The 27,082-nt window shown below is 38.4% G+C and overlaps 1 long non-coding RNA gene across 1 annotated transcript in view; it reads right to left on the reverse strand.

Moving 5' to 3' along the window:
• Positions 1-1,096: 1,096 nt before the first annotated feature.
• The window catches only part of LOC121924129, a 73,813-nt gene continuing 47,827 nt past the window's right edge, over positions 1,097-27,082 (reverse strand). Inside the window, exons 2-3 of the long non-coding RNA XR_006102530.1 lie at positions 1,927-2,011; positions 1,097-1,213 (exon numbers count right to left, since the gene is read on the reverse strand). This is a non-coding gene — a long non-coding RNA (uncharacterized LOC121924129). The remainder of the gene's footprint in view (positions 1,214-1,926; positions 2,012-27,082) is intronic.

The following is a 27,082-nucleotide window of genomic DNA, read 5'->3' on the forward strand; positions in this document are numbered from 1 at the left end:
TAGCAGGACCTGAAGCATGGTCTCCAGAGTAATTGTCCAAATGACTACACCATGCTGGCTCTCTAGCAGTGCCTTAAAATAAGAATTAGAATAAGAATAATAAGCAGCAGCAACAGCTTCATATAACTCACTGTGCCAAGTTTCATAGGGGACACTTATTAATGGCCTCAACGCTCAGCAGTTTTATAGTAATGATTTCTTCTAAATTTTCCAGTGACATTGGTCGATCATAAATTCCATTTCATTTTACCTTTTTGACTCTGTGGGCTTAGCTGATGAGGTAAAGAAATCAGTGCTCTCACCTCTTCCTTGCATATACTGGGATGTGTTAAGGGCAGTTTCATAAATCCCACTAACATGCCAGATGTAAAATCAGTTGACTCTGTAAGAAATATGGCTTCATATTTTAAGGTCAAAAAGCATCCAAATTGCCTACTGCTCTGATGTCCTCCTGGAGAATAAGGTGAGTTAGAAATGGAATTGAAAGAAAGCTTGGAAATCAATTCAGGGAAGCAATTTAAAGTTCAAGTGTTTTTTCTAATAATCACTCCTTCCTGCATATGCGACACTCCCGCATGGGTCAACTTGTACTGTTTTTAAGAGTTTTTATCCTTTTTAAACTGCATTTTATTCATTTATGAGTGATATTTTAATACTGTAATAGTTTAATTCTATTTTAATGCTCACTTTTGTATGATTTTTAATTGTACGTGCTTTTAAATTGTAAACTGTTTTGAGTCCCAGTTTTGGTGGAAAGCCAGGATAAAAATAAATATAATAATAACAACAACAACTTTCCCCTTCCCTGGTTATATATACTGTATATACTAACAGATTTCTATCTCACCCTATATCAAAAGATTTCAGGATTTACAACCGCTAAAACAAGCTAAAATCACTTAAAACAATAAAAAATAATTTTAATAGACTAAAGGATTTCAAACATGATTCACAAGTTAAAATACATTTGAAAGAATACATTAGCATTTTGAGACAAACCAAAGAGGCCTAAAGGCTTTAACCATGTTTTGACATAGTACTTAAATAAAATCAGGATTGGTGCCTCCAATGGCCTGGTTTTCATCTACCTTTTGTGCTGTTTTTACAGCCCTTCCATGATGACTCTTTCTTGTGAAATGATTCCCTGCCTCTTCAAGGCCTCCAAATTCTGGATGAAGAGGAAAGCAAAATTTCCCTTTTACAATTCTTCACCCTTTGAGAAGGAGTGGAAATAAAAATTATTCCTTACATTGTTGTTGTTGTTGTTGAAAAGAAGGCAGAAATTACTTTAAGGCTATGAGTCCACTTCCTGATGAGCACAGTGCATAATGTGCCTCCCCCCCCCCCAGGTCAGATTTTACCAGAAACCCATTACCATAGGTTTATGGATGGATGGATAAAGGTATGTGTAATCATAGTTTATTTCATACATGTTCCTTCATAAATTCAATCCATTCCTTTTCTTTATTAACTTGCTTTTTTAAAAAGACATATAAATCATATATAAATAGATCTAAAATATGAGTATTTAAAATGTATTTTCCTCAAAATAAAGATGTATAAACATATTTTATTGTAAAATCATGTCTTCTTAGGTCATTCTGGTATGCTACAGGGAGACTAGCTGAAAATAGCATCCCAAAATTAAGAGAAGTTTACAAAACATGAAAGCTAAAATTACAGATTAAAACAATTTGCATCAGAATTCACAAATTCTGAAAATAGCCTACTTTCCAGGATAAAAATCCTCATAAGGAAGGTTGAACATACGTAAAATGCAAGGGAAATAGAACATAAAACTCAGAAATATTGAAGATAAATCTCTATATCTCTACACACACACACACACACACACACACACACACAGAGTTATTACGAATATAGCAAATAGGATTACGAATGAACAAAAAGAAATGCTAAACTCACCATTTACTGAAGAGGAAGTTCTGGAAGCAATTAATAATCAGAAGACTGGGAAACCCCCAGGGCCAGACGGTTATACAGCGATATTCTATAAAACATTTAGAACAGAAATTGTTAAGATACTTTGTAATACATTCAATAACGTAATTACAGATGGGAATCAGGCAGATGTAGTATTAATACCAAAAGAGGGGAAGGATAAAACAAATACAGCAAACTACAGACCTATAGCATTATTAAACCAAGATTACAAAATATACACATGGATACTGGCAAATAGATTTTAAAAATTAGTTAAATTTATACACAAGGATCAAAGTGGATTTCTTCAAGGAAGGCAAATTAGACATAACATAAGAAAAGTAACAGATGTCATTGAATATTATTCTATACATACAAAAAGAAACTGGCTCTAGTATTTCTTGACACCGAGAAGGCATTTGACAACGTAAATTGGCATTTTATGATGGAGGTGTTAAAAAGAATGGAAATTGGGAACTTTTATTAAGCAAATGTTGCTCAAATATATTCACAGCAAAAAATCAAAATAACTGTAAATGGAGAAAAGACCAATAACATATCCATAAACAAAGGAACGAGACAGGGGTGCCCTCTGTCCCCGTACTCTTTATTACAATCCTAGAAATTTTAAATAAATCAGTTAGAGCCAACAACAAAATTAGAGGTCTAAAAAGTAAAGGATATGAGCATAAACGAAGAGCCTATGCAGATGACATCATCATTATACTGGAAGACCCTTTAAGAAATTTAGAGTATCTGTTAGAAGAATTAAATGAGTTTGGAAAACTGTCAGGGTTAAAAATGAACAAAAACAAAACTCAGATGTTGACATAGAACCTGAGGGAAAAGGAAATAAAGGAATTGACATTAAGATCTGGTATAAAAATAGAAAAGAAAGTAAAATATTTAGGTATATGGCTATCTGACAGAAACAATCAGAAAAGCCCTACTGAAAACATGGGAAAATATAAAAAGCAAGTTCTATTTAGGGATCCCCTCATGGGTCTCCATGCAGGAAGCTTTTTTTGGAAGGTGGGAAGAAAGTGCAAATTGGATAAGATACAAGGATATATTAATAGAGAACTGTGACAACAGAAAAGATTTAATATAAAGAGAAGAACTAAAAAACAATGGCAAGAATGTTAGCTGGTTTGGATATTTCCAAATTAGGCAAAAGTATAGAGAAGATCTACATAAAGAGGGATTCAAAAAAGAACAAAACGAACTATCCAAATTATATAAACTATTTCTACATAGAGAACTGGAACAGGAAATTATATCTTCGTACATGATAAAATGGGCTGAAGAAATAGGACACAAAATAACATTAGATTACTGGGAAACATCATGGGAGAAATCCAATAAATTTACAGCCTCACAGGATCTAAAGGAAAATTACATTAAGGTCATGAATGGATGGTATTATACACCATTAAGGATCGCCAAAATATATAAATTGGGAGAGAGTAATTGCTGGAAATGCCATAAGGAAAGGGGATCCTATTATCATATGTGGTGGGCCTGACCCGAAATTTAAAAAAAAAAATGGTTAAAAATACACAAAAATGGAAGAATGGAACATGAAGATAGAGCTCAATGAAACATAAATGAGGGGAATTAGGGCAGTAAATCGCTTTAGTCTGTAGGAAAAGTAAAAGTGATACATTTGCAGATGCGGTGATAATGGTCCTTTTTTCCCTCTTTTCTTTGATATTGTTAGCTTCACCTCAAAGAAGAAGCAAGCTCTGAAATGAAAGGGCACCGAAGTGCGCTTGAAAAGAAAAGGGAAAATGAAAAAGTTAACAGATTTAATCAGGGAATTTACCTTTAGCTTTAATGAGTTGTATACAATTTGGGGTTGTATGATATTGTAATTAGATGCTGTACCTGTTTTACCTTTGGATTGTGTTGAAGTAAGCCTTGTAAATTACTGCCGTAGCTAATGGAATTGGGCAATCATACAAAGATGAGAGCAAATGATAATTGTAATACATACTGGATAATGTAACAAAGGTGTTTAGGTTTGTAACTAAGAAGAGTTATTTTCCAAATCCGGGATAGAAGGAAGCATATCAGAAGAAGGGTTCAAGAAGACAAGAAGATATACATGCAGAGATAAACTGTTGTATAGAAAATTATTTTTATCTTATTGTTTTGTTCATAACGGATATATAGATATTACGGTTTATTTGCTTTAAAAATTAAGCTGGATTTTAATTGAAATTTAATAAAGATTATAAAAAAATACACAAAAATATTAAGCAAATGCTAGGAATCAACTATCCATTTGTCCCGTAGTTATATTTATTAAATATGACTTTAGTGTTAGATAAACTATGAAGTTGTAACATAAACTATGAAGACAAAGGTGAATGGAATAATTTTTTTAAAAAGCAAATAAAATCAAGAACAGTGACTAAATACATTAGTGAAACTCAAGAATAATCAGTACAGACAGATGTAGCATTTATGCAGCTTTAAAATTATACCATAATGCAAGTTAAAACGAGCAGCAAAATATCTGAGGCCTTTATGTTGTGTAAATTTAAAAATAATTACTAAATTACCGTAGGGATGGGCCAATTCTGAAGGACTGGGAGGCCAAATTTCTGCTTTCAGAAACATATGTTTAAGTATCTGTGCTCCAGAATTATAAAACCCAAAATTGTTCTATTTATTATTTAACTTTATTACAGACCTGCATGGGAAGAAGTTGGTGAAGTAAAAAAAACTTTCAGCCCCTGACCTATTGGTTAGAGAATACAACAGACCCGCAACAATACAGAATAGAACTTTCTTTGATGTAAAGGCAGAATAGATACACCATTTTGAAAAGAAGAAAATCCAATACTGCCTTTCAGTCTATGGAAATATTATAAACACAAATGGTCCAGTGATCCTGAAGCTATATTGCATTGGTTGCCTATAGAGAAGCCAATAACTTCCATTTATTGTATGCATTGTTGGCTGTTTTTCAAAAATTAAGTATAATCTTCACCATCACTTTTATATCAAATGTTGTCTAGAGTCAATACTGTCTTTGCAAGGTGCCTGATATTTATGTGGGTGACTATTTGTTTGATGACTGCATTAGAATCCCCTTTTTGTTGGAGATAATTGGCATTTAGGAAGTCTATATGTTTTATTAAACTTTAGTGTAATCTTAAACAATTTCAGAATGCATTTTTGTGTGGCATAATTCCACAGTTACTGGGTTGAAATGATAGGTTTTTAGCATGCTTAATCTTATTGAATTGAGGCATTATTATCTATATATGAATGGCTAGTGCCTTTAATGGAGTAGTCAATAACAAAGCCAAAAGTCAAATTGATTTTTCTTGAGCAATCAAGTATAGCTTGCCCATATTTCTCTGTCTAATAAAATCTGTTTGGCTGTGCACAAAAGAAAGAATGAGCAGCAGTTGTTACTGTTCTGTTTTCATAGGGATTGGGGGTTAAAAATAGAACTGATCCACACCTCCAAATAAATTCATCTTCTCGACTTCATTAATCTCCTTAAAATGTCATGCAAGAGAAGGGGGTTTAGCAAGCTGGTTCTTCTCACTGCTGCCTACCACAGCATCTTTCTTAGCAATGAGCAAACACACACATATTTTTAAGTTGTGGGATTTTTTCTTCTTTTCTATCTAGAGGTTTTATGAAATACACAGATAATGTGTGTTGGCCACAGGTATCTACTTTCTTCCTTTTTTTGTCCGTATATACAAAAGGATGCTATTTGTGAGTCAAGGAAATCTGTTTTTACTGTTCTCAGTATTCCTTTGACCTACGACAAGAAATAGGGAATCACATGCTCAAGGCACACATTATGTAAATATTGTCATATATTCTTCATATTTATATGCCTTGCCTGCCTTTTGGCCCAACGTGATTTAATACTACATTAAAGTAGAACCTGGGAGGACATCATAAACAGCTCTTGTTTAAAGGGCATTGTGAAGGAGAGCCTTTAATCTGATTGATGAAATAAACGGAAAGTAATCTATCCTCTATTCAACAGCTTGTTGATGATATGAAAGAATTCCTACTCAAGCAAGTGAGCCTTTAAAAGAGAAAGACCTCTTTCATCCTGTCAGCTTCTCATTTTTGCGAAAAAGTTAAGTTTTTCATCATGGTTCAGGGGAGTTCTTGTAAAACGTTCATTGAAAATTTAAGAGCAATTACCGTGTCAGACAGCTAGAAAAATTGCTTTACTGAGTGAGAGTCCTCTGACAAATGCATTGTGGGAGAATTGATTCTTTCTAAGGGATAAGTGAATTGTCATTGTTAGTGTCTTTCTGTGACATCTAGCAAGATGTCATCTGCTTTGTAATAGAAGATTTGAATCAGACAACTGTACTCAACAGTAGACAGTGTCTAGATTAGCTTGGCAAAGAAATAAGCCACTACTGTGCAGGGTATCAACTCAGCTATTAAACGGTATGGATGAACAAGGATCTCGCTGGGGTGGGGGTGGGGGAGCGTTAATTTTTTTTTTTAAGCAAAATACACAGCCATATAGCCTGGATGTTTAACCTGTAAGGAAATCTGTCATATCCTTGAGGAAGCTACAGTGAGAAAAGATCAATAGAATACCTACTGACTCCATTAGCTTGATGTAAAAGGGGGAAGAGAGATACCAGATATTCCAGGAGAGGAGTTACATTATTCCAGGGATTATACAGGATCAGGTCTCTTTTTGCAGAAAAAAGACAACAGGCGGAGAGAGGAGAAAAAGGATGAAGACCTTTGGTGGGCCTGAACTGAAGTGAAAGGGCTTGTCAGGTAATCTAACTGGTGAGAGCAGCTTATTGGCAAGGAACGGGGTTCTGTAATGAGACATTCATTGGCATAAGGGCAGGTGCAAGTTTTATCTTGAGTAATGCAGAAGATGATGATGATGATGATGATGATGATGATGATGATGATGATGATAATCGCACCTAGGCTATTATAACTGACCTGGTCATATTATAGTTTTTTAAAAATTAAGCTAGTGGGGTGATGACAGGACACTCTGTGAAAATGCTGGGATTAATTTTGTTCAGTGTTCCAGCACATTTAACTATACTCTCATGACAATCGGCATCAGAGAATAAAACATTTTCATATTTGGTGCAATCTGTAAGGGGGGGGGGGGAATTTGCAATTCAAACAATCTTTACTTGTCAGTAAATTCTGTTGAACTAATCATGATTTAACCTCCAAGTCAATATGTTTTTGTAAGGATTTTGGAAATATTTAAACAATTTTTTTTTTAAAAAAATGCTTTTATATACCTAAGTAGATAAGATTGAGGTTTCAAATGAAAGTAAACACAGATTTGATTTTAATTTTGAACCATTATGTATTATGTTAGCATAAACAACTGCACATTTTGTAAATTGTGAGCTGTGCACTTAAGATTGCACTGACCAATTAATGTGTTAATTATTCTTCATGGCCAATGTTTAGAAATTCTCAGACATTTACGTTTAAAACTCTCTTTCCTCAGCACTTCACACACTTGAAGGAATGTACACAATGTTCCAGTTAAAGGCTGCCTATTCCTTTTAGCTGAGCAGGAATTAAACACTGCCACATTTGCCATTCTTTAAATATTTAATTGGTTAATCCTTTAATGGGGAAAATATTCACATTTGGAGTTAAATCTATGCATTGTCATTTCTTAACAGAGTTTGTAGGACTGGCTGTCTCTTTAGAACATATATATATATATATAAATATATATATTTAAAGCAGTTCAGTAAATACTCCCACAGCCTTGGGGGTGTTATTATTTTTCAATTGTACCATTATAACAGTCTTTGGAAGCTGGTGAAAATATCAACTGTCATTGCAACATTTTCAAGAAACCTGTGTCTCCAGAAAGCACCGACTTGTATTTTTTTATCTTAGTGATATTTGCCACTGTTGTGATTTTCCCCTCTACAAGTTTATCTAGTGAATGTTTATGAATAGTTGGAATGAAGAGATAAGCCAAGGAAAAAAGTCCTTATGACAACCTGAGATAGTAGGTCAGTGCCTTTATTTCCAGATTTGAGATGTGAGGGCTGTGGACAACAATGATTGATTTGCCTATGGTTACATACCTGGTGAGTTCATGTCTGGGAAAAGAACACAGATGTGTTACTGCCTATGTCAAAAACATGAACATGTAGCTTCATGCATGTTCTGTTTTCAACCCAGCTGAGTTGCATGATGATTTTATGTTTCTGCTAGAGGCATGAGGGAAAATTGGTTTTTTGCACACATACTATCACTGACACCAGTACACCAAACTTTAAAGTATATTCTATTTTTGTATTTTGTAGTTTCAAATTTTCATATATCTTTAAAACATAATCTTAACATTTAGTTTTAAAGAATTTGAACAGAATCTATTGCAAGCTAAATTTTGAGTAAATTCTCTTTGTTCCATAACTTTTTTTTTGGTGAGGTGGGGTGGAACAAACAAAACAAACAAGATTCATTTATTTACTGCTTCATACTGCCTAGGCAGTGTCTAAGCGGTTTACAACTGTAAGCTAATTTGCCCCCAACAATCTGGGTACTCATTTTAGCAACCTCGGAAGGATGCAAGCCTGAGTCAAGCTTGAGCCCTTTTCCTGGTCTTGAACTTGCAACTTTATGGTTTTGAGTGAGTGGCTGCAGTACAGGCATATAAGCACTGCACCAACTAAGGGTATATTTGACACAACACAATGATTGTTGTTGTTATTGTGTGCCTTCAAGTCATTTCTGACTTATGACAACCTTAAGGCGACTCATCATTATGCTGATCCATCATTAGGATGACTCATCATGGGGTTTTCTTGGCAAGTTTCTTCAGAGGGAGTTTCCCATTGGCTTAGAGATTGTGGCTTGTCTAGGGTCACCCAGTGGGTTTCCCTGGCAAAGCAGTGATCCAAACTCTGGTCTCTAGAGTCATAGTCAAACAACTTCACCATGATAACACTTTAATATAGCTGCATCCTAAGGAATCCTGGGATTTGTAGTGTAGTTCAACACTAGAGCTCATTGACAGAGAATTCTAAATATCTCACAAAACGACAAATACCAGGACTCCATATGATGCAACCATGACAGTTAAAGTATCAAACTGCTATAACTATGTAATGTCAAGACCTAAGCCATTTCACTTAGCACTGGTTGCAAGATAGATCTGAGACAAGGGACTAATGAAATAAACTGATGCAATTTAAATTTACAGTGTTGCCCTATGCATATTCTATGCTCAACAGCCTTTATTTCCTGTGTTTAGGATTCCAGACTAAACTGTCTACTGTTTTGGCAATATTTCTACTGTAGTTTTTTGTGGGTTTTTCGGGCTATGTGGCCATATTCTAGAAGAGTTTCTGTGGCTGACATCATCAGGGAATGCAAACCTGGGTACACTGCTCCCTCGGGTTACGAAATTAATTCGTAACGCGGCCGCTTTCGTAACCCGAAAAGCCTTCGTAAGCCGAATTGCCATAGGCGCTAATGGGGAAAAGCCGCGTTTCGTGCGAAAAAGCGCCGAAAAGCACCAAAAATTTTTTTCGTAACCCGAAAAACATTCGTAACCCGGAACAATGATTTCCAATGGGATTTTTTCGTATCCCAGAAATTTCGTAACCTGGGTATTTTGTATCCCGAGGTACCAGTGTATATATATATATACTGTGTGACTATGGTGAGGAGGAGTGATTCCCATGTTAATCTGTGTATTGTTCTGCTGTTGATGGCCTCAACAGAACAATACACAGATTAACATGGGAATCACTCCTCCTCACCCAGGGTCACACAGTGTGTGTGTGTGTACACACACACACACACACACACACTTCCAGGTTAGCATTCTCTGAAGATGCTGGCGAAACGTCAGGAATAAACTCTTATAGAACATGGCCACACAGCCTGAAAAACCCACAAAAAACTATGGATGCCGACCATGAAAGCCTTCAACTTCACAATATTTCTACTGTTTTACTCTTTCCTCAATGGGACTTCTGCCCCAGTCCTGCATAGGTTATATGGGAGGGATGTTTGTTTTGTTTTGTCTGATGGAGTTCTTTATAATCTCTTATCCTCTCAGCCTTTCCCCAAAGTGATGTACAACAGATGAAAATATTTGAACTATTTTATGCTACTAAAACATGAAATATAAACAGATGAAAAACAAATCAGTCAGTATAATAAATCCCATATTTATGTCTATGCCAATATTCTACATTGGCTACTTAGCTACGTGTGGATAACATAGGCCCTGCCTGCATGTGCCAGGATACTCCAGGGTAGCCCAGAGTATCCTAGTCCCACAGCTGACCCAGTCTCCTTCCATTAGCTGGCCCTTACAATTTCATAACATAGAGTTACTGAGCCGTATTTGCTCTGTATTCACAAATCTCATATAGACTGTATCCACACTGCAGAAATAATTCAATTTGACACCATTTAACTGTCATGGTTCATTGTAGAGAATGAGTCATGGAAAATTCAGTCATAACTAGAACTATTATACTTGTTGTGTTCACATTTCCTTGTTCACTTTGCTTGCCCTCTTTTTTTTAATGCCTAACTGTATTTTTAAATGTTCAACCACAATTTTAAGTTTTTATAGTGCTAGATATTTGGGGATTGAATGCATATTTCAATTGGGAGCAGAATTCCTATTTGGGGGAACAGGCCATTTCCCCCACCTCCACCCCATTGCTACACACCCCATTGCTACACTCCCAACTGTTGCAAATGACAGTCTTAATCCAGTACAGAGATGATAAGAAGAAGTGAATATAAACATATATAATTCTGTCATGGGCTTAAGCCAATAAGAAGGAAAAAAAGCATTATAGAGGTTTGTCTATTAATCACAAACATGCCCAAAAATATGTGTGAATATATAGTTTGGTTAAAAACAGTTCATAAATGTGTACTTTGGAGCAAAAATACAGAAGTCTGAAGGTATTTTGTGTAATACCAAGTACTGGACAAATTGGGTCCACACTCTTACTACACTTTTCACTATGGTCCCATTAAATAACACACTAAGGACTTTATCAGCCGGTAGAAAATTGGTAGTTTAAATGGTGATAATCCCATAAAAATTGCACAATCATGATTAAAACGCAACTAATATTTTCACACAAAGTGCAATAAAAGAGCCATTATCTTGGGAATAACCAGGCAATAAACTGCAACAAATCATTCACAGGATTTTACTGTGAATTATTTGCTACTGTTTATTGTCTCATTATTCCCGGGATAATGGCTCTTTAATCACTTTTCATCACAACGTCATGTGAAAATCTTTATCACGACTGAGCAATTTTCACGGGCTATTCCTGGAATAACTGCACTTTAATTGCAACATCATGTAAAAAATTTAATTGCGGGTGCATGATTTTCACAAGATAATCACTGTTTATCCTTCCAGTTGTCCCTGTGTGATAAACTCCTGGCAACTCTGTCAAATGTGGATATGTGCCTGCCCAAGGGTTGAGGTCTACTGGGGGGGGGGGGTCTTCTTCTGCATCCCACCAGTAAGATTCAAACTATGTGGGGACATGAGAGAGGCCTTCACAGCTGTGGCACCCCAACTATGGAAAACCCTCCCATTGAAGTACCATCTGGCACCAATGCTGATTTTATTTAGATAGCAAGGAATAACCTGGATGTTCATCAAAGCCTTTGGGCCTCATTATTTCTCTCAAATCTTAATGCACATATTTTAAAACTGTTTTAATCTTTTTGAACTTGTTTATTATATTTCATATGTTTTTAGTTTTCTTAAATGATTATATTGTTTTAAACTGTTTTAGCCTCTTTGTATTAATTTATTGTTAGCTACCCTGAGATTTTTTGATACAGAATGGTGTAGAAATATTTTAATAAATACATAATGGATTTGTATGGTGTAAAGACAGCAAAACAGAAAGATTTAAATTATAGCATGGAGAGACTAAGAGATTCAAACTACTGGTTTAGATTCCTCCCCCACCCCCTTTGGCTGCATGCACACTACAGAAATAATCCTGTTTGACACTGCTTTAATTGTCATGGCTCAATGCTATGGAATTCTAGGAACTAGTTTGTTGCAGCTCTATTCAGGTGCCACAACAAACTACAATTCCCAGAATTCCATAGCATTGAGTCATGACAGTTAAAGCAGTGTCAAAATCAGATTAGTTCTGCAGTACAAATGCAGCCTCTCTCTCTCTCTGGGCGAGTAACTATTGTATATTTATTTGGAAGACTAGTTAAATTATTACTACCAAGCAATCTATTTTCTGGTGATTCAATAATTTCAAAGGAAATTTACATATGAAAATTAAGACCACAGTCCTTGACTTAACTACTGAATTAATATGCAAAAGGTGCAGTTCAGCAAATCTATAGAAAATCTGTGAAATAGCCATGGTTTAAGATGCAAGCTTCATTCTGAAACTGACCCGCTAAGGTTACATGTGATGGAAATCATATGTGGCTTTGTTTGTGTAAGGTTGTCTATAGAGGCAGGGTGTATTATCTAATGTCACTTTATGAAACGCCCAGCAGTGCAACCTCCTGCTTTTCCAATATGTGTATAAGAATTACTTTAATCTTTCTCTCCTCTGTGAGAAAAGATAAATATTATCTGCTGTATATACCTGATGAAACACTTATCTTTTTTGATAATTAATGAACCCATTTTAAGTTTGTGTTATGGTATTCATCTTTTGTGATCCAGAAATGGATGACAGTGTGATTATGTCTTTGCAAGATAAGTAAATGTGTGTGCTCTTAGATCATCGGGCTTTTAAAATACCAGAAAACATGGAAGCATGGCAGTGCAAAGGGTATTTTTAGCAGTATATTAATAGAAAAGATGCTTCGGTGTTTATTTACCGTATTATGCTAAACATGCACAACAATTCCTTTACCCATTCAGTAGAATAAAATAATGCTTTATTTAACATTTATTTATTATACATATATTTATTTAACATTTGTTTTAATATACATTAACAATAGTACAAATATGGTACTACTGGACAAAATGGTGTGTATATTTCTTTCTTTCATTTAGACAGTGGTGGTAGTGTAGTGACAATCCAGAATTTTCAATGGTAGTGTTGGCTTTATGTTAGAGAAATATGATTATTATTGCTGTGTAACCAGTTGTGACAATCTAGGAATAAGACTGCTGATGGGTTCTTTGTAGTGTTTGTGTCAATGAAGGAAAGGATGTGCTTTGACAAAATTCTATTATTGTTCAAGAAGATTCTTTAAAAGTCAAATAGCAAAATCTTAGTCAACTCAAATGGCACCATTTTGATCGTCCCCGTTAACAGTATGGAAAAGTGTTCAATTATGCCATTTACATGGCTTGCAGAACAACTTCCCCATAAGTTCTGCTTAATGTGGGCAAAATTATATTGTCACATTCAAGCTTGCTTTTCTTCAAGCAGGGTGATGAGAGATGATTTGTTGAGTTGAAGTGAGCAAATATGTTTAAATTCCACTTTTCCCAATTGGATATAAGTAAACCAGGACCACTCCAAGTATCAAAATATAAATGGAGTGGGGGGGAGTTGAAAAGATTTTGGGGAGGGAGGGACTGTTTTTTCTGTTTTCAGATAGATAGATGATATCCCCCAGGACAAAAATAGGGAAAATAGATTGTGGATATTTTTTTAGGAATGATGAATAAAATCTTAATTTAAGATACTCTCATAATTTCTCTTCCCAAAATAATAATAATAATAATAATTATTTATTATTTATTATATTGCGCTGTTAGATTTGCAGTGCTGTGCATAAAACCATAAATAATAGAGAAAAGCCTGGCTATGGTGTACATCTAAGAGATAATAGGATAATACCTATAAAATACATAGCAATACAGGAAATGGTTCAATAAACAGACAACAAAAAAACATCAAATAGCAAGTGACAATCACGCAATGCCTGGGACGCTTCTCTGAAACAGGATGGTCTTCAACTCCATTTTTGAAGCTGTTTAAAACGGAGTTGAAGACCATCTTGTTCAGGAAGCATTCCCAGGCCTTGTGTGATTTATCATTTGCTTAGTGATGTTCTTTTGTTCCCTGTTTTATTGAACATTTCTTGTATTGCTATGTATTTTATATGTATTATCCTTATTTCTCTTATCATTTATAAATAGGTGAGGGAGAGGAAGGATTCTATACAACATTATGTACAATATAGATCCTATAATTACTGGTTTAGTTTTCTTTTCTAAATCATTTTGGAGTGTTATGTCTGCTTGAACACTATGGAGAACCTAATAGAGACAAAATAATTGCATCTTTTTTCCTGATATTGATGGGTTTTCCCCTTTCTTTCTGTTTTTATTAGCTGGCTTTGCCACCCCCTTAAACTGGCAAAGCCAAAAGGGGTTACTTATAGTTCAGGTGCTCTTATAGTTCAAGTATTCAGAATCATGTAGCTCCATTTGGAGCAAAAAAAAAATTTAAAAATAGGCTCAATTTATAAATTATATCCTGACTATACTACACTTTTAGTATATTGAACATGATAATTTAATGCTAAACAATGTTCTATATTGTTAGAGCCAGCGGCATAGTGTTTGGTGTTGGACTATATCTCTGGAGACTGGGGCCGGTTACATACCGGCATTTTAGTGCGTGACGAGCACGCACTAGGGTTATAAAAGGGCGTGCTTCCGCACCGCCCTAACCTAGTGCGTGCCCGTCACGCACTAACAGCGGGCGGCCTTCCACATGGCCGCTGCCGTGAGGAGTCACGGCCGCGCCGCCTCTTAGACGGGGTGGCAACGACGTGACGTCCTCAATCCGCGGCAGGGCGCCTAGGGCGCCCTTTCCGCGGACCAGGAAGGAGCTCCGTTTCGGAGCTCCTTCCTGGTCGCGGCACCGCTTTGCTTCCTGGGGCCAGTCTTCAGACGGCTTTGCCAGCGAAGCAAAGAGAAGGGCCCCTTTCTCCCCTCCTCGCCGCTGCGGGGTGTCCTTGGGGCTTGAAGCCCCAAGGACACCCCTTTTCAGGCTGCGGGGAAGCGGCGTTTTGCCGCTTCCCCGCAGCCTGAATAGCGGCGGATCGAGGCCTCAGCGGCTGCCAGTGTAACCGCTGAAGCCCCGATACTCCGGGGAAAGGGGCGGGTCTAGACCGCCCCAAATGGGCGGTCTATAACCCGCCTGGGTTTCAATTCCCAGCTCAACCATAAAACCTACTGGGTGACCTTGGACAAGTCACACACTCTCAACCTCAGAGGAAGACAATGGTAAACCTCTTCTGAACAAATCTTACCAAACAAACTCCATGATAGGTTCTCCTTAGTGTCACCATAAGTTGGAAATGACTTGAAGGCAACAACAAGAACAACAAAATAACAAAATGACTTTGCCTCTATAAATGGGAGGTTATTATGATTCCAGGATTTTAGACAGTATTTATTCCTAGTTGCATCAAGAGATCCCTGAGAGCTTCCCATCAAAGTCCTAAGCAGGTACAATGATGTTTAGCTTCTGAAATCAAACAAGATCAAGTATATTCAACATAGTATGGTATCACATTACCACCTGTTGGTGATGCTGGTTTAGAAACAGAAGGATATAACTACTGAAGAGATAGGACCAACTCTTTAGCTCTCTGGCTATATTAGATTCTATTTTCCATTCCACTCCTACATACTGACAGCTTTTTAGAGATAGATACACAAAACTGAGTAGGGCAAGTTCTCCTGCATTTGCCAGCACTTGCTAATATCTGATTTGCAGAGTTTTGGTTCAAGGTTCCTGGTTTGCATTTCAACAAATAATAGGACCAATGTATGAAGTGCATGAACAACTTCTGATTTTTTCTCCACATTGTCAGATTTTATCCAATATGTCAGTAGCAAAAAAAATCGTCTGAGCTACTGCTGAAATACCAGTATGAAAAATTTCAAAAACTTAGCATTTTAAACTGCAAAATTGTGTTTCTGATGACCAGATTTGACATTTGAACATAAGTACCAAAAGCAGGGTCAGAATATGATATTTACTTTTTTCCATGACTAAATGGATGAAATGTAAAAATTACTAAATTATGTAGCAAGACAGCTGTAAGAAATGGTCAAATGTTGATAGCAATATTTCTGTTGCTGTCAAATCTTGACATCTATTGCATGTCAGCTGTCAAATAAGGAAAGAAAAAACCTGATACTCCAAAATTGTCATATATTGATTGCTCTGTGTCTGTCAAATAATTATCATGATTTAATATCAGACGTTAATTATTGCCAAATACAGATGGCTGCATAACAATTCCTGACAAATACTGACTGATATTGCATGTCTGCTGCCAGAAACAGCAAAGTCTTACCTGTCTATTATTGCAGAACTGGATATTGCAAAAGTCTGGTGCTGAATATCAAGTATTTGCAGAGTATTAAGTCAATTGTCAGAGCATACTTGGAAATCATAATCGTAATCAATATTTACAAAGAAGAATGGTGGAAATGCAGGAATTTATTGTTGGAAAGCTGCAATTTATTTTCACACTAGAACACTCACAGATGAACTACAAGGAAGGAAGACAGGCAGACAGGCACCCTCATGTGTTACAATGAATAGACATTCATTGGAGGGGCAATTGGATTATGTCTGTTGCTCTCTTCTCACTTGTACACTTATCTTGCATAAGTAAAATTCATTTGAATAAGAGGAGAGCATTGTACTGTGGTCACTGAATACAATGCTCTCCTCTTATTCAAATGAGTTTTACTTATGTCAGGTTAGTGTGAAAAGTAAGAAGAAAAAGAGCACTGGATCAGACCAAACATGCATCCCAAGTGCATCTAAAGTGTATAAATAGTGCAGTTGGACATCACTTTAAGTGCTGTAGTGCCATCTCATGGAATCCTGGGATTTGTAGTTTCACAAGGTTTTTAGTCTTCCCTACCAAATGGTGTTGGTGCATCACATCCCAGGATTCTGGAAGCCATGACAGTTAAAGCAATGTCAGACTACATTATTTCTACAGTGTAGATGCACCTTTAGTCTAACATCCCATTTCCCACGTTGACCAATTTGATGTTTCTGGGACTTCCACTGCTGGATATGAAGGGTCTACCAGTTCCTTCCAAGAAATTTTTATTCAATAGCCTACTGCATTTGAAACTGGGGGTTCCATATACTATATAAAAACAGAGACCAAGATCTTGCTTCAAACACATAGCTTGCTTCAAACACATCACTGTGTTAAAACTATGCTTGGACCTCTGAAACTCACCTTAAAAGCCAGTTGGGTATCCAGAGCGATTGACATCTGTGCTAATGCTGAGCCAGGCACTGCAGATTGACTTGGCCAGCCTTCTCCCACCAGCGAGGAATGTTACTGGGAATAGGCTTTCAATCCCTGTGAGAATTTGTAGAAACTTTTCATTACAGTGTCTCTCACTGGTAGGACGGGCGGATCATGTCATCCTGCAATGTCCTGCTCACCACTCTGATACTCCGGATGGCTGACTGGCTTTTAAGATGCATTTCAGAGATTTATGGTCATGGCAATAGTGCCACAATCACAAATGAGAATTCAAAGCAGTTATGATGACCTAAGTCAAGGCTGAAACTAATCTCAGTTTTTGCTGCACTGGTTGAAATATGTCTAATTCCCCTAAAATTGCATGTAATGTGCAATCCTGCATATCCCAGTGGGGGATATTTAAAGTGTTTGATTCTTTCTTTCTTCCCTTCCCTCTCTTCCCTCTTTCTCTTCAGCCCTATTCCATACTTTCTAACTATTTCCCCATGACATTCCTGCCCTGATCTGTTGGGAGTAAAATCACAACAAAACAGTATGGTAATCCTAATAACATTTTTTTTAAAAAAATTCAGCAACTGAAGAAGGCAGAAGCCAAAACATTTTGCTTATTCATTAAGTTCTCTTTGTTAATCACTCTAATATATATTACTGTGGGATTTGTAGTTTTTGTGAGACATCAGAATTCCTTGTCAGAGAAAACAAAAGACCTTGTAAAAGTAGAAATCCCAAGATTCCATAGGATGGAGTTACAGCACTTAATGTTGTGTCAAACTGTATCTTTTCTACAGTATAGATGTATCCTGAGTCTCAAGACTGCTGTTTAAAGTGTGCAAAGGGATTAGTTCATAAATGCAGAAGTTACAATCTGGATAATATTTTGGGCTCCTATAAAATTGGGCTATCCTATAATAGGGCACCCTGAATTTAAAAAAAAATTACATAACAAAAGGGAGGGGGGGGGGGGGGGGGGGCTAACTTTTTTAATACAACAATACAACAACAATACAACAATACAACAATAGTATTAATTCCATCAAAATTTTAGTTGGGTTTAGAGTGTCATGATGACCCTTATTTTGTTAAAACCAGTGTGTTTCTGGTTCTAAGGATTACAAATGGTATTGTGATACTCTTTATAGTATTCTTAAGAAGGTCCCAGTAAGGTTTGTTTATAGTTGCAAAGTGCTTTTCCCTCATTTATTTATTTATAAGTGTATATTTTATTATTTAACCAGTCCCACCATTACAATTATGGATTTTTAAAAATATAATAATGATGTTTTTGGCCTTCAGAAGGGAAAGCAGTTATCCATAACTATGTTAGCAGTAGTAATAATAATAGATTTTTGGTTATACAAGATTTGGGATAATTTTATCTTTCATTGATGTTATTTTGAGTACAAGAAGGTAAATAGGCATTTTTATGAGTAAAGAATCAAAACACTAGAGGAAGACAAGAATCTCCTAGAGGTCTGCAAATTGTACAGAACAACAAGGAAAGGACACCTTTATTGAAAAGAGAGTTCACTGCTACCTGCTCCGTAAAGAAGAACACAGTTTACTAGAAGCAAAGCTTGGAAAGGGATTGTTTTTGAATTATAGTTCTGTGAATCTGCAAGGTAACATGGCCAATGGACATGACTTTGGGAATCATATACTTTATGATCTTTCGGCCATTGAGGGAGATAACAGGCTGGCCCAGCGTCATCAGGGGCTAGCCTGAAGATAGATGCTCCTCCCTCCATAACTGTCATCTTTCGGCCGGTGAGGGAGAGAACAGGCTGGCCCAGTTCCACCAGGGCTAGCCTGAAGAAGAAGAGCCCTCCCTCCAGTCCATCTGCCTTGGTCCAGGCCTCAGAGGGAGAGAAGAATGCTGGACCTGATCCCTTCCCCCCTCACCATTCCCTTCTCCTTTTGTGTCGTGTCTTTTTAGATTGTAAGCCTGAGGGCAAGGAACTGTCTATTATCCCCTCTGTTGTAAACCGCTCGGATTCCCAGTGATTGGGCGGTATATATATAAATAAATCCTATTATTATTATTATTATTATTATTATTATTATATGCCCAAAATTATCCAGGTTAACACCCAAGATACAAGCTTGAGATTTCAATAGGGGGCTACTTCCATCCAGCACAGGCTGAAACCCTGTTTCCTGATCTGCTTTTCAGTTGTCAAGGAGTACCTATGTCTTGTCTTGATTAAGCTTCAGTTTGTTTACCTTTATCAAATCCAGTGCTAACAGCAGACACTGGTTTTGTGTAGGAACAGCTTCCTTGAAATTAAATAGAAAACAGGAATAGTGCTGGTGACATCAGCATATAACTCCAGATAATCCCTCTCACCAGTTTGATGTATATGTTGAAGAACACGCAGGACAGAACCAAGCCTCCCTGTCTACTTTATCCATTAAACAGACCAAAGCTATATCCATCCCATAGCCAGGCCTCACATTTTACTGAAACTCTTTTTATTTCTGGTATGGAAGGGAGGGAAGCGGAAAATGGGATATATTTTATAATTCCTATTCAAGACAAAGCCAAAATGCAAATTACCACCTTAGATGCCTTTAAAAAGGCACTTAAGATGAATCTCTTCCAGCAGGCCTATCCACCTAATCTGTCATAAGAGAGTTAGAAATACCCCACCTCTATTTGTAAAGATGTGTACAGTATTTTAAATGATAATTTATGTATTGTATTAGTGGTTATTGTTTTACTGTTTTATTGAGTGTATTTTATATGAAATTGTAGTTTTTTATCTTGTAACGTTTTTTCTTTTGTTGTAATCCTGCCTCGATCTGCAGGGAGAGGCGGGAAATGTAATTTAAAAATTATTATTATTATTATTATTATTATTATTATTATTATTATTATTATCGGCCATTATCTTTTTTTCCAACATCCCCTGGTACCTCTTAGTTTAGAGACACACTTCTGAGCACAACTGTGATCCTCACCACAGCATACCCCAGCAACAATATCGTGTTGTGAGTTATCCCAAGTGTCATGCAGAATATTTTGGAGTGGCTTCATGTTCAATAGGCAATTATGATTCATTATCTTGATGAAAGTCCTGTTCCTGGGAGAGAATTTTTTTTAAAAGGTAGAATTAGTTTTTATTAAAAAAAGAAAAAAGAAATGTGTGTGTGTGTGTGTGTGTGTGTATGACTGATTGATCAACATAGCTGCCTTTGTTTGATATTCTTTTTAGGCCTATGACTATGAAATTTACCTTCATTCTAGAATTTACTAGTTCAACACCACTCTCTACATGCATAACCCACTACTGTCCTAAATGCAATCATATTCCGGGTTTATCATGTCGAAAAGGTTATGCTTCTCTTAATATGTTTATGCATTTTTTACAATTGGTTTCATTATATGATGAAACATTGTATGTGCTATTTATACAGATAACAACATTAGCAATAACAATAGACAGACATGAGAGGTAGATCTGCTAATTTTCCATATTAAACCATATGAAATATAAAACATTCCCGCAACTGAAATATCACACATGCTTTCAGATTCCATAAATTCTCTCAAAAGGTGAGGGGAATGAAATATCAGCCCTAGCTGGCAGGGGAGGGAAGCTACATATCTTGATCTGATCTCCTTTGTTGTGTCAGCAGTAAAACTCCAAAGCATTTCCCCTCCCCATTGCCACTTTGAAATTCCTGCCTAGCTCCTTTATAAAACTGTTTATGCTAACTTCTCTTGTTGATGACCTTGGAAGTTTATTACACACTTAAACTAGTCCTTGTGTAAAGAAATTACAGTCTAAGTCCTTTGTAGCTGGGCTGCTCAGTGTGTCTATGTTTTTCTTTGCCCTTTAGAGAGGATATCTGGGCATCTCATTCTTCCAGCTCTCCTTTCTTGTTGTATTTTATAATTCCTATCCAAGGCAAAGCCAAAATGCAAATAGCAGAGGTTGAGGAGTGATTGAGAACACAGAAAGCTTCCTTGTACATTCCTCCAACCAGCCCAGTATTCTCAATTTTAACTGGCAGAAACTCTCTAGAGCTTCAGGTACATTCTTTCCTGGCTCTACCTGGGGATCCCCTGGGTCCCTTTGACACAACACAGTTATTGCAATATGATTCCACTTAAACTGACACAACTCCATCCTGTGGAATCCTGGTCTTTGTAGTTTGAAGAAATATTAAAGCTGTCTGGCAGAGAATTCTGAATTCTCTAAACTTCAAATCCCAGAATTCCATAGGATGGAATCATAACATTTTAAGTGCCATCACAGTGCTATAATTGTGTCCTGTGTTTGTGCTGGTCTATGACTATAATAAAGATGAACTGAACTGAACTGAACTGTGTTTTATGAAAAGTCCCTTGGTCTCTTATCCATCTAATAACCAGGCCCAATGCTGAACTTTAAAAGGGTTATCCAGAGTGCTGAATCTATTCTTGGGAATAAGGTTCAGCAGTCTAGAGAGTTTCTTTAAAATTCAAAATAAATAAAATAAGAATAAAATAAATAAAATCTAGACTAATTTGACAGCTCACTGACACAGGAGCTACCCACCATCAATGGTTTCTGGGAATTTCATCTTACTAAGACCTCTGATTCATCAGTAACGACTCAAACCAAAAACCTTAACACACTACAGCAGGGGTAGGCAACCTTTTTGAGCTGGGGGCCGGGTTGCTGTCCCTCAGACAACTCAGGGAGCTGAAGGTGCGAGGGGTGGAGCTTCCACCCTTCGGGGGCGGGGCCACACACCGGGGCGGAGCCGCATGCTGGGGGCGGAGCTTCCACCGAAGCCCCGCGGGGAGGAGGAGGCGTGTGCCCGCCCTCTCCTCCTCGGTCCCTTTCTGGCCAAACACCCCCAACCTGCATTCCAAAACACACACAACAGCACATTTGTGCATTTCACATGGATTTACTTAACATGGCCTCTTGCATAGTTCAGTGGCTTATTCCATAACCAAACCCCTTGGGTTTAACACTTAGCATGGTTTAACATGGCTATGCATATTGAACATGTCAAGGTGGTTTCACCGTTCTTGCACCAAGTGTACTTCTCAAAAGAGTGTGACCCCATCTAGGACTGGAGGTTGTACCACAATACCTGGGTTAGGGGCCCTTACTGTAAGTACGTACAGTTTGTCTGGATTCAGTTTTAATCTGTTTTCCCTCATCCAGTCCATTACCACTTTCAGACATACACAGAGAGGAGAGACATCATCTGAAGACAGAAATATATCTGGGTGTCATCAACGTACTGATAGCATCCCACCCCATGTCCTACTGTGAGAGACAGCGGGGCATAGTGCTTTGAGTATTGGACTAAGACTTGAGGCCAGGATTCAATTCTCTGCTTGGCCATGAAAACTACTGGGTGACCTTGGGCAAGTTACATGCTCTCAGCTTCAAGAGAAGGCAATGACAAAACCGCCCCTGAACAAATCTTGCCAATAAAACTCCATGATAGAGTTGCCTTAAAGGCACCTTATGTTGGAAATTATTTGAAGGCATGTAACAACAAAATCATACTGTCCATAAGCTATACCTGGTATCAGAATCAGCATGACACAATAGCAGGGAAGAACTATTATCCTGGTTTTCAGCTTCCCCACATCATCTGCGGCCTTTCACACTATAGAATTATAGCACTATTGTTAAACTTTAACTGCTATGGCAGTATTCTATAGAATCCTGGGATTTGCAATATAGGGAACAGTATTTGGAATACTCTGAGAGAGAATTCTAGTGCCTCCTTAGACTACAAATCTCAGGATTCCATAGGATGCAGCCACAGCAGTTACAATGGAATCATAGTGCCATGCTGTCCAATGTTTTACAGATAAAAACTAGGACACGTGTGTCCAGGCCACACCAGAATGGGATCAAGATGGGAAAGGTTATTTATGAAGAAAAACACACTAGTTTGGAGAAGCTGCAGCAGTTAGCTTTTGGTTAAGCCTACTAGGAAGCACAAGATTCTGCCCACTCCTCCCCCACAGCAACTGAAGTAAGTTAAGAACAAAAAGAGAAAATGGGAGGAGGAGAGTGAAACAGGGACATTTAAAAAGCAGCTGAAAAAGTGGGACTACAGAGGATTAATTGGGACTGTCCATCACAAATCAGGACTGCTGGAAGGTATGTAGTGCACTAATTGTTTAACATGAAAGGGCCCCAGGTTGGCTGCTATGGAACAAGATGCTAGACTATATATTGGACTTAGGTTTGGCCCTGGCTCTTTTTATGTTCTTTAATATTTTCTGTGAATCAGGTCTTGCTGATTTTGATAAACGTAAGTAAGCTAGCCTTGTTTTAATCCTCCATGTATGATTTAGTTATTGGTCTCTAAAATGGATTTTGTTCCTATAAAAGATGATGGGTAGAGAAGGTGATATATTTCCTCACTTTCATCCCAGCTTTATGATGAGTCTGGTTTGGAAAGTCAGAAGTTATCCTTTGTCAAAGAGTAACTGGGCTTTTTAAATAAAAAAATTACTGGCATTTCACTTTCTCTCAAGACAGACTTGCTTTTCTGAGACAGAATGCACGTGGCTTTAACAAGCAAGAGTTTTAAACCACATAGTTGGATCTAGAATATGTATTTGGAAAAAAAGGTGCAGGTGTAAAACTGATAGGTGTGCAGTTGGGAAAAATAGACACATCGTACTCTGGAAATAGGGTCCTGGAGTAAACAATTGTGAACAAGCAGGATCAAGCATGAGCAAGCAGGATCCATTTCAGACATTTTGAAGGCATGCTGGTATCAAACTAGGCTTTAAAAAAACCATTTGAGAGGTACCCATTTTGGCAAACATATTTAATAAGGCCCCAATAACTGATTTCTTTTTTACTGAACTAAGGCAGATTCATAATGCATAATACTGACCAATATGGAGAAACTGCCATTGATAAAAGGTGCAAGAGAAGAGTTGTTTTCAGGTCTTCTTTTATTAAAAATAAACTTGGGACTCCTAACAGATCGTTTGTTACAGTGTTTTTGAAAAGCAGTGTGTGGGCATGCACATCTAGGGTTGCCATAAGTCTGGACCTCCAAACTGAGACAAATGTAGGACAAATGTAGGACAAAATTTTCAAATGTAGGGCACATTTTTAAAAAATGGAGGACACACGGAAAAAATTGATAGTTTTAAAAACATGTTAATATAAATGCATGTTTCTTAGGCATGATCAAAATAGAGGACATTTGGGCATTATTCCTAGACAGATGGCAGAAATGTACTTCCCTTTCTGGCCACCACTCCCCCCCCCCCCCTCCATTCCAAATAGCACATTTGGGCATTGAACATGGCTTTATTTTAACATGGCCCCTTGCATATTTCAGAGGCTTATTCGATAACCAAACTCTTTGGGTTTCACACCGAACATGCTATGCATACTGAATATGTCAAGGTGGTTTAACAAGAAGTGGGTTTGCCCTCAGATTCAACTGTACTTCTCTCAGAAGTGTGTACTTGGTCAAGGGACTTTGGTTTTTCTTCACTGCGCATGAGTTTGTAAAAATCACAGCAATTTACATTGGCCTTGCCTCAGAGGCTTTCTGATATCAATATTACCATTAAAGAACCAAAAACACACAGAAAAGGCACTTTGGAAAGTCACACTCTCTTGGCTTCAGAAACAGTGCGTGCATGCCTCTCAAGCTGACTCATATCATCATCATCATCATCATCATCATCATCATCATCATCATCATCATCATTATCATCATCACCACCACCACCACACTATCACTGTCAAAGCAAGGGAGACTTGTTGGCATTAAAAGCACACAAAACACACTTTGGAAGGTGACACTCTCTTGGCTTCTGAAACAGTGCTTGCATGCCTCTGAAGCTGACTCATATCATCATCATCATCATCATCATCATCATCATCATCATCATCACACTATCATTGTCAAAGCAAGGGAGACTTGTTAGCATTAAAAGCACACAAAATAAAATTTTAAAAAACCTTGAGGCCTCTGGCCACTCACTACCTCTTCCTTCCTCCTCTTCCTCCTCCTAATGCCCCCTCCTCCTCTTCCTCCCTCCTCTTCTTCCTCCTGCTGCCCCCTCCTCCTCTTCCTCCCTCCTCTTCTTCCTTTTGCTGCCCCCTCCTCCTTTTCTTCCTCTTCTTCCTCTTCCTCCTCCTCCTCCACCCTCCTCCATGCACCGCACGGCCTGGGGAGGCAGAGAGGGCAGCGCTGGGACCTGTGGGGAGGCAGGAAGGGCAGCACTGGGCCCCATGGGGAGGCAGGGAGGGTGGCGTGGGGCCCCATGGAGAGGCAGGGAGGGCGGCACGGGGCCCCGCGGGGAGGCAAGGAGGGTGGCGCGGGGCCCCGTGGGGAGGCAGGGAGGACAGCGCGGGGCCCTGCGGGGCTTCCCCCTTTGCCTCCTCTTCCTTCTCCTCCTCTTCCTGCATGGCCTGGGGGCGGGGCGGAGGAGGCAGAGGAGAAGGAAGTGGGCGGTGCTGGGAGGCAGGGAGGGTGGCGCGGGGCTTCCCCCTTTGCCTTCTCTGCCCCAGGCCATGCGGTCCTCCTCTTCCTCCCCCGTGTGGTGGAGGAGGAGGAGGGCCGCACGGCCTGGGGAGGAGGAGGTGGAGGTGGAGGAGGTGGTGGCGGTGGCAGGACCAGGCTGGGACCGGTCCTGCCACTTCCGCAGGCCACATCAAGCCCGCGGGCTGGGGGTTGCCGACGCCTGCACTACAGTTCTCTTTGGGACCTTACAAGGGCTTGAGGAGTAAGCTTCTGTTTCACTTCACTCTTTCAGTTTTTCTGAAAATGAAGAATATGGGGAAGATACTTAGAAAGTAGGAACAGGATAAAGAGGAGGCTGAGAACAATGGAGGACTGACTAGGAAGCATTTGAAACAGGCCATGCTTTACTCAGATTTCAGAAAATGCTTTGGAAAAGATGTCATTTTTTTCTCAAAAATCTCTGAGCAAACAAAGACAGAATGAATATATGAGAGAGGTTTTAATAGAAACCAGAAGCATTAGCCATAACACCCAGTGAACCTACATGGGTGCGTGTGTAAAATGACATTGGCAGGTTATAGACCGCTGCTTTGAGGCGGTCTCCCGCCGGCGCTATTTGTTCCGTGAGGGAGCCGCAGCAGCCACACCGCACGGCTCCCGCACGGAGCAAAAAAGAAGCTCCATTTTGGAGCTTCTTCTTGCGGCGCCTCTATCACGTCGCGAAGCGCCTGGGGCGGACTCACGACATCATAGACGCCGCGCAACGTCCGGACGCACAGCGTCTGATACGTAAAGATGGCGGCGCCCATATGAACAGGGTGCTGCCATCTTGTACGTATTCTATACGTACTAGGGTTAGGGGGGTGCGGAAGCACCGCCCCTTCCTAACCCTAGTACGTATAGAATACGTACTAAATGGCGGTGTGTAACCCGCCTTAGCCCCTCAAATAAGAACTCTGTCCCCCCTACAAGTCAAATTTTCCTTCAGTCCCCAAAGATCTAGCATACAGTAACCTAAAACTCCAGTTGAGCATTTAGAAAAGGTGTTTAGGTATTCAAAGAAAAGGGACAGGGAAAGTGACTCAGGGAATGTGAATACAGAAAATAAGAGTTCTATGTGTAAACAATTTTCAATGTCTCATTCCCTGCACTGCTAGAAATTTGGGGACTGAAAGAGAATTTATTTCAGGGGCGAATTCTTGTTTAGAGAGCAATGCCCTCATTTCCCACATCACACCAGCCCCATAGCTATACCCCTGAGCCAGGTTATAACTGGGCAGCATGGCAAAATCTAAAGCAGATTATAACACTAATAAAAGTAAACAAAAATCAGAGGCTTTCAAATACAAGACACTTATAAGCCAGCAGTATTAGAACTTATTAAAAGAGAATAATGCCTCCCTTATCAAGCTGT

The sequence above is a fragment of the Sceloporus undulatus genome, chromosome 2 (assembly GCF_019175285.1).
Source record: "Sceloporus undulatus isolate JIND9_A2432 ecotype Alabama chromosome 2, SceUnd_v1.1, whole genome shotgun sequence".
NCBI classification, from domain to species: Eukaryota; Metazoa; Chordata; class Lepidosauria; order Squamata; family Phrynosomatidae; genus Sceloporus; species Sceloporus undulatus.